This window comes from Ovis aries, chromosome 24, assembly GCF_016772045.2.
Source record: "Ovis aries strain OAR_USU_Benz2616 breed Rambouillet chromosome 24, ARS-UI_Ramb_v3.0, whole genome shotgun sequence".
NCBI classification, from domain to species: domain Eukaryota; kingdom Metazoa; phylum Chordata; class Mammalia; order Artiodactyla; family Bovidae; genus Ovis; species Ovis aries.
This window is the reverse complement of record NC_056077.1, coordinates 8,662,827-8,671,818: the sequence shown is the minus strand read 5'-3', so window position 1 is coordinate 8,671,818 and position 8,992 is coordinate 8,662,827.

The following is an 8,992-nucleotide window of genomic DNA, read 5'->3' as shown; positions in this document are numbered from 1 at the left end:
CAAACATCTTTGTGGCTGGCTTATTTACAAGGGGAGACAGACACAGAGAGGACTTCTACATACTTTTCTTGTCCCCTAATTTTATTGAAAACACTGCAAGTGAAGCAACAGCACTGCCATTCGTGGGAGCTGAGTTGCTGCCTCTCCACCAGGCATTAGTAACGAAAAGAAAGACAAGGAGGTGTTTATCCGCAAACCATTTCAACTTCTTGCAGCTTTGTGCTATAAGAAATACAATAAAGCAACAATATAATAAAGAAACTGTTCAATGCATTATCCATTCTCCCCTTCTCCTCCCTAATAAAGTCCTAACTTTATTCTGACTGGCCATCTGCCTGGTTAAAAACTACATTTCCTAGGCTCCCTTGAGGGGGGAGTGACCATGTGATACAGTCTAGCCATTAAGAAGCAGGCAGAAGTAACCAGGTGAGTGTGTTCATTATCTCTTGCTGGATAACAAATTACCCTCAAAACAGCAACTTGAAACAAAGAACATTTATTATCTTACTTTCTGTGGGTCAGGGATCTGGCAGCAACTTAGCTGGATGCTTCTGGCTCAGCCTTTCATAAGGTCACTGTCAAGCTGAATATATTCATAAATATTCATATTTGTCCTGCAGCTAGAAATTATTCTACCCACTTTACAGATGAAGAAACTGAGGTTCAGAGGTGTTAAGTGACTTTCCTAACTAATAAGTTTTAGGAGCTAGATTCTAATTCAGGTCTGACTGCAGTCTCCCTTCTGCTACACCAAAGAGTTGATTTGAGATTGAAATAAGTATTTATCAATAATAACAATAATTGCTATTTATTGAGCCCCCATTCTGGGTCCAGCAATTCACTGGCTTATCATTTCATTTAATCCTAACTACAATTCTGTGACATAAGAACTCTTTTTTTTATTATATTTCTTTATTTTTAATTGATTGATGATCGCTTTACAATATTGGTTTGATTTCTGCCATACATCAACGTGAGTTAGCCATGGGTGTATGTGTCCCCTTCCTCTTGAACCTCCCTCCCACCTCGCCATTTCCCACCCCTTAAGGTTGTTACAGTGCCCTGCTTTGAGTTCCCTGAGTCATACAGCAAGTTTCCATTGGCTTTTACCCTCGTTTTGCTAATGGGTAAACAGAGGCTCAGACAGGTTAAGCACATTAGCCAAATCCTCATGGCTCTGCCAGACTGCAGGCAGGACTGGATCCAGGTCCATTTCATGGACCAGGGGCCATGTGACCCTCATACCAGGAATTGGGATGCGGCAGGCAGAGACAGACAAGAAGAGGTGACCGGCTGCTTCGCATGCAAGTTGCACCCTCGTACGCTCTTTGTTCCTGGTAACAACCTGTTTACTGAGGACCAGCAGGAAGTCGAGGTGCCCAATCCAGTCCTAGAGAGAAATCATCAAGACCACGCCTGAGGGGGACTTCCCTGGTGGCCCAGTGGCTAAGATTCCATTCTCCCAAAGCAGGGCATCCAGGTTCAATCCCTGGTCAGGGAACTAGATCCAACATGCTGCAACGAAGATCAAGGATCCCGCATGCTGCAACTGAGACCCAGTGCAGCCAAATAATAAATAAAATAAAAATAACTATTTTTTTAAAGACCACATCTGAGAAGTTTAGCGTGTGTTATGAGCTAGGGAAGGAGCTTGTCTGTCTAGCTTGTCTCTCTTTTTTGGCTGGTATCGGCTGCTCCGAGATTTGACCCATGGCTGACTTCCCGTGTCTAAGCAGGAAACAGAAATAGATCACAGAGGACACCAAAGAAACAGGTGGATTTGGCACCTCTAAAAGGGCATTTTAAAGTAGGCACTTTAACAGAATTTGCGACTTTTTATTTTCAAGTCCACCCTTCTTCCTATGGTTTACTGATAGCCTGTTGGGAAGAATTTCCTTCCAATCATGTGTCCTTTCCAATGCACTATAGACTGCCGAGGTGGGGTAGAGACTCAGCTCACATATGCAAAGGCAGGCTCTTGAACCCAGGCCAGACAATCCCAATCCCCGAAACCAAAGGGCATCTTGGGTGGCCAGGTTCAGAAGGGAACAGGAGCGTCTCGTGTGCCTACACTGTGGTCAGTTCTCTGCAGCCTCTGAAGCACCCTTGGTTCCCACCTACGTCTCCACTTGTTCCCCTGATTCTGTAAGGCCCTGCATCCTTCAAAAGGTTACTGTCTTTGCTTAATTCAAAAAGTATTTCCGATGCTGGCCTCTAAGAGAGCTTGTTGATAGAACATTAAAGTCGAACGGCACACTTCCTCTTTTCGGGGAGCCTGTACCCTCATGAACCCGCTGCCCCTCCCATGCATTGAACGAGAGGGTGAGTGTGCTTTCCAAGACTCTTTCTAGTTGCATAAAATAGAAACCAATCCAAGCAAGAGTAAACACTGAAACACAACCAGAACGCTTATTATAAGGGTACAGCAGTGAACCATGGGTGCCGATGGATGGCAAGTGTTTGAAAGCTCGTCAAATAGGACCTCACTTGTTTGGTGAATTTCACCCAATGAATTGGTTTGGTTCCGTTCCACCCCCTGCAGGAAGTCCTCCTTGACTCTTGAGATTTTTTTTTTTCTGTCTCTGTCATTCCTTGGATATTTCTCTGTGCATTTGAGAAAGCACAAGATCTCTTATCTCATATATGTATGTATGTATAAGTTTGTGTGTGTGTCTGTGTGCCTGTGTGTCCGTGCATATCCCCTTCATAGATCACAGCCTTGTCATGACGAAGGGGCTTGTGTATGTAACTCAGTGGAGCTGCGAGCCATGCCATGCAGGGTCACCCAAGATGGATGGGTAGTACTGGAAAAGTTCTGATATAACGCGGTCCACTGGAGGAGGGAAGGCAAACCACTCCAGTATTCTTGCTGCGAGAATGGTATGAAAAGGCAAGAAGATATGACACCAGAAGATGATCCCTCCCGGGTCGGTAGGTGTCCAGTGTGCTACTGGGGAAGTGCGGAGAAATAACTCCAGAAAGAATGAAGCGGCTGGGCCAGGGCAGAAACGACGCTCAGCTGCAGATGTGTCTGGTGGTGATGGTAAAGCCCAGTGCGGTAAAGAGCAATACTGCGTGCATGTTTATGCGCGTACTGTACATGTGTGCGTGTCTGTATGATTACATGTACATTGTGTGTATATACGTGCATGCGTGTATATGTCTGTATATGTGCATATATGTATTGTGGGGGAGAATAACTGTCTATCATTCAGATTACCCTGCTACTCTCCACAGTTTCTCCAGTGAAGTTTTTTCAGGACTGTGGCACACGAGGACGGCTTATAAACCCTGCAAAGTGTGGAAAAGGAAAGACGCGGGGGTCTCTGACAGCAAACAGCAGGGAGACCCGGCTCAATCTAAGAGGTGAAGGAACCTTCTAGGAGGAGGTAATCCCCTGCCCCAAAGCTTGGAACACCAGGTAGGAGGCGGAGGGGAGGCCATGGTGTCCCACACAGGAGACAGATGGTGGAAAGACCAGGATGACAGCCAGAGAGAGGGCTGCACGTCTTCGCCTTAAGCACCGTGGTGAGGCTGGTGGCCGGGCGCAGATGGGAACGTGGTGAGGGGTCGGTTTGGGAAGGGCCCTTGGTGTCACTGGGGAGAGTGGCCACCGCCCTGGGACCCGCGCTCATCTGCCTGCTGAGGGGCAGCGCGCTCCTGTTTGCGGTTTTAGAGAGTTTGCTCCGCCTCCTTTTCAGACAGCCAATGACAGCAGAGCAAGTGTGTGGGAGGGGTGCTGGGGTGGGAGGAGGGGTGTTGGGGTGGGAGAGGGGACCCCTGGAACGTGTGATCCTTCGGGACCCAGACCCGCAACCACAAAGCAAGGCAGGGAGTGTGCCCCCTGCAGGCAGAGGGTTCTGTAACAGGTCTGATGCTTTTGCAGCCAAGTTCAGTTCAGTTCAGTCGCTCAGTCGTGTCCGACTCTTTGCGACCCCATGGACTGCAGCAGGCCAGGCCTCCCTGTCCATCAGTAACTCCCGGAGTTTACTCAAACTCATGTCCATTGAGTCGGTGATGCCACCCAACCATCTCACCCTCTGTCGTCCCCTTCTCCTCCAGCCTTCAATCTTTCCCAGCATCAGAGTCTTTTCAAATGAGTCAATTCTTCACATTAGGTGGCCAAAGTATTGGAGTTTCAGCTTCAACATCAGTCCTTCCAATGAATATTCAGGGCTGACTTCCTTTAGGATGGACTGGTTGGATCTCCTTACTGTTCAAGGGACTCTTTAGAGTCTTCTCCAACATCACAGTTCAAAAGCATCAATTCTTCGGTGCTCAGCTTTTTTATAGTCCAACTCTTACATCCATACATGACTACTGGGAAAACCATAGCTTTGACTAGATGGACCTTTGCTGGCAAAGTAAAGTCTCTGCTTTTTAATATGCTGTCTATGTTGGTCATAACTTTTCTTCCAAGGAGCAAGCATCTTTTAATTTCATGGCTGCAGTCACCATCTGCAGTGATTTTGGAGCCCCCCCCCCAAAAATAAAGTCTGTCATTGTTTCCACTGTTTCCCCATCTATTTGCCTGCTACCAAAGCACTTAGCAAATTTCTGCTTTTATCAGAAGCAAGCTGGCCTTGTCCAGAGAGCTCAGGACCAGTCCTGGCCCTCCTGGAAGAGCACAAATGCTGAAGCTAAAATTGCTCTTTTCTGAGGCTCCCTCATTAGGGACAGGAATGGTCAGCATCTCTCCTCAGCTGCTGCTGGTCTCCCAGGGACAGTTCTAGGAAGGCTGCCTACTCCTCCACTGTGGGAAAAGGCTCCCAGAGGCTGCTGGGTTTCATTGTGCCTCTAACCCTCTGTATCTGCCTACAGATACAGAGCCAGGGGACCCTGATCTGGATTCCCAGCCCCAGGCCTCAGGTTCTCAGCTATTTCCTTTCACCTGAACAGCATGTGTAAGCTGAAGACAGTGGCAGGAGATATGGGTGGGGGAAAAAAACAGCAAGTGGTAAAATATATAGAAATGAGAGATGGAGCCCCTGGGGTCCAGTCCTGGCTCTGCCATGAATTTGTTGAGTGACATTAGGCAAGTTACATCTCCTCGCTATTGTCTCCTTTATAAAATGGGATAACAACAGTACCAACCTGCAGGATTGTTGTGCAAAGTAAGCTCTCCATGAGAGCACTCAGAATGTGTCTTGCACTGAGTGAATAAATGCCCAATAAGTATTAGCAATTGGTAGGGACTTCTCTGGGGTCCAGTGGTTAAGAATCTGCCTTCCAATGCAGGGGACGTGGGTTCGAACCCTGGTGGGGGAACTAAGATCCAGCATGGAGCAAGGCAACAAAGCCCACGTGCCACAAATACTGAGCCCACATGTTCCAAAACCCCTGTGCTACAATTAGAGAAGCCCTCGAGCACTGCAACTAAGACTCAATGCAGCCAAATAAATTTTTAAAAGGGTTAGCTATTGGTAAACAGAGGGAAAATGGAAGACAGAGAAAGAGGGAAGAGAGGGAAACTATATGGGAAATATATATATTGCATTGGAGAAAAAAATGTTGCTTCTTCCAACACATCAGACGACCACATGTTAATTCAGTGATTACCTTGTGGCGTCCTAAGTCGCTTCAGTCGTGTTCAGCTCTTTGTGACCCCATGCAGCCCTCCAGGCTCCTCTGTCCATGGGATTCTCCAGGCAAGAATACTGGAGTGGGTTGCCATTTCCTTCTCCAGGGGATCTTCCCAACCCAGGGCTCAAACCTGAGTCTCTTATGTCTCCTGCCTTGGCAGGTGGGTTCTTACCACTAGCGCCACCTGGAAAGTCCATTCAGGGTCTACTGTGTTCACATGTGTTATTTAAGTTATCCTTCTAAACAACACCTGTGGGCAAGTATTATTATTTCTATCTTATCACATGAGCACACTGGAACACAGACAGGTAAGGCACCTGTCTCACAGCTCAGTGAGATTGGACTGGGAGTCCATGTCCTCCAGAGCTTGGCCGTGTCCACTTCTGACTGGTGCCATGATGCTTCAGACAGAGAAACTGACACCTAGGTCGTTCTAATCCCTCAGCAGGGATATACTCTAACCCATTAGTTTGTCCCCAGAACCCTAGAGCACCGGCTTGGCCATTGGTCCATGAGTCTTCTCCCAAACCCTACCCACTACCCCAAACCCTACTGTGAGCCTCTAGAGGGCAGGAGACTGTGATGGTTCCATCTGGGATGCCCTGAAATCTGATACAAGGTAGTGACTGAATCGACAATTTCTTCAGAGTAAGAGCCAAACAACAACAGCCATCTGTCAATTTGCCAATTTCCGTGGTATAAATTCTCCTGCTGAGACCATTTCAAGCTACTTGATTTGGGTCCTTAGCAAGCACCAACTGTGTGCCTAGCCCTGAGCCAGTGGCAGAGCAGGACCCAGAAGTCAAAACGGACATGATGTCCATCCTCAAGGAACCTAGTGATACGGTGGGATGAAATGAAGTTGCTCAGTCATGTACAACTCTGAGATCCCACTGACTGTAGTCTACCAGTCACCTCCATCCATGGAATTTTCCAGGCAAGAGTACTGGAGTGGGTTGCCATTTCCTTCTCCAGGGGATCTTCCCAACCCAGGGTTCAAACCCAGGTCTCCACATGGTGGGGTGAGGGGAGCCTTATCTGTAGCCTTTGCCAATTTCCATGGTGTAAGTACTCCCACTACGGCCGTCTGAAGCTGTGCTGTGCTCAGTCACTCAGCTGTGTCTAACTCTTTGTGACCCCATGGACTGTAGCCATGAGCAGGCTCCTCTGTCCATGGGGATTCTCCAGGCAAGAATACTGGAGTGGATTGCTATGCCCTCCTCCAGAGATCTTCCCATCTAGGGATCGAACCCAGGTCTTCTGCATTGTAGGCAGAGTTTTTACCAGCTGAGCCACCAAGGAAGCCCAAGAAAACTGGAGTGGGTAGCCTATCCCTTCTCTGGGGGAACTTTCTGACCCAGGAATCGAATCAAGGTCTCCCGCATTGGAGGCAGAGTCTTTCCCAGTTGAGCTACTAGAGAAGCCGCATTTGAAGCTACCCATCACCAAAAATGGGGTCAGGAAGAACTGCTGATGCCGGCACATCACCATTTTACAGGCTTGTCGGAGAGAAAGACAATAAACAAGCAAGCGAAGAAATAAAATAATAATAACCAATTGGCCTATGAATAAAATACACAGGGCACTCTGACAGAAAGAGGGATGCCACATTTAAGCTGAAAACTGCACAGAGGACTGTCTGCTTTTTGAAAAAGCCATAATGCAGTTTTTCAATCCAAATGATTCTCTGCTGTTATTCACAGAGACTTACTGGAACCAACAAATCCATTTTCCATCCTCCCTCCAGGGGCCGCCTCCCCAGGCGGACACTTTACCTGTGGGCTCTGTACGGGAGGAGAGATGATCCCTTCCCCACAGGACTCGGCAGCCAAGGGAGGTTAAACTGATTATGGTTTCTCATTTTCCCCTTCTCCTCCTTCTCACGGGATAATGTCTTCCTCCCTGATGTCCGTTGTTGTGGGACTCCCATTGAATCAAATCGATAGTGTCACGTTTTAGACTGATGTCAAACCCGAGAGGAGCTGGGTTTTCTTCCTCCACTTTTAACACATATCACGTAGCCACGGGGTGCCAGAGAAACGCTTTGTATGATTTAATTTTATGTATTTACTAACATTTGGAAATATCCCCATTGGCCTTTTTCTGTTCAGATTAATCCTAAATGAAGACTCAGAGAAACAGTGAAAACATTGATTTCTTTTAATTCCCTGTGAGAGTCACTGGCATGAGCAGTTACTTCTGTGGATGCTGGCAGCACGTAATCTGAGTTTTCATTCTGGCTCCACCCTCTACTCATCACATGTGAAAGCAAATGTCGCTCAATTGTGTCCAACTCTTTTCGACCCCATGGACTATACAGTCTATAGAATTCTCTAGACCATAATACTGGAGTGGGTAGCCTTTCCCTTCTCCAGGGGATCTTCCATCCAGAGATCGAACCCAGGTCTCCCATATTGCAGGCAGATTCTTTACCAGGTGAGCCACCAGGGAAGCTCAAGAATACTGGAGTGAGTCGCCTATCCCTTCTCTGGGGGATCTTCCTGACCCAGGAATTGAACTGGGGTTTTCTACACTGCAGGCAGATTCTTTACCAACTTAGCTATCAGGGAAGCCAACTCATTACATGAATGTGAGTATTCCTTTATTTTCCTGTCTATGAGATGGGCATCAAGAAACCCAGCTCATAGGGGTTGTTGGGAGGATTAAGTGAAATAACACATGCAAAGTCCTTAAAAGAACACCAGAAAGTGTTAGCATTATTATTCCATTTCCCTTCTGGTGGTTGATTTCTCAGATACCTACCAGGTGCCAAGTCCTGAACTAGGATCTTTGCTGATATGATCTCACTCAAAGGTTTGCTATTTTGCTCATCTGGGATTTTTCTGCATGAACTTTGATGTGCTAAAATATTGCATTAGGGACTTCCCTGGTGGTCCAGTGGTAAAGAATCCACCTGCCAATGCAGGAGACACAGGTTTGATCCCTGATTCTGGAAGATCCCACATGCTGTGGAGCAACTAAACCCTTGTGCCACAACTACTGAGCCCACACTCTATAGCCCAGCTCCACAACAAGAGAACCAATGTAATGAGAAACCTGCTCCCCGAAACTAAAGAGTAGCCCCTGCTCCCCACAACTAGAGTCCACACGCAGCAAAGAAAGACCCAGGGCAGCCAAAAATAAATAAATAAGATTTTTTAAAAATAATCGTTAAAAATGGCTTCCCTGGTGGTTCAGTGGTAAAGACTGCCTGCCAGTGCAGAAAACACAGGTTCGATCCCTGATCTGGGAATATCCCACAGGCCACAGAACTAAGCCCATGCACCAGAACTACTGAGCTTGCCTTCTAGAGCCTGGGAGCCACAACGAGCAAAGCCTGCACACGCCCCTCGTCCACAACTGGAGAAAGCCCGTGTAGCAGTGAAGACCAGCACAGCCAAAAATGAAG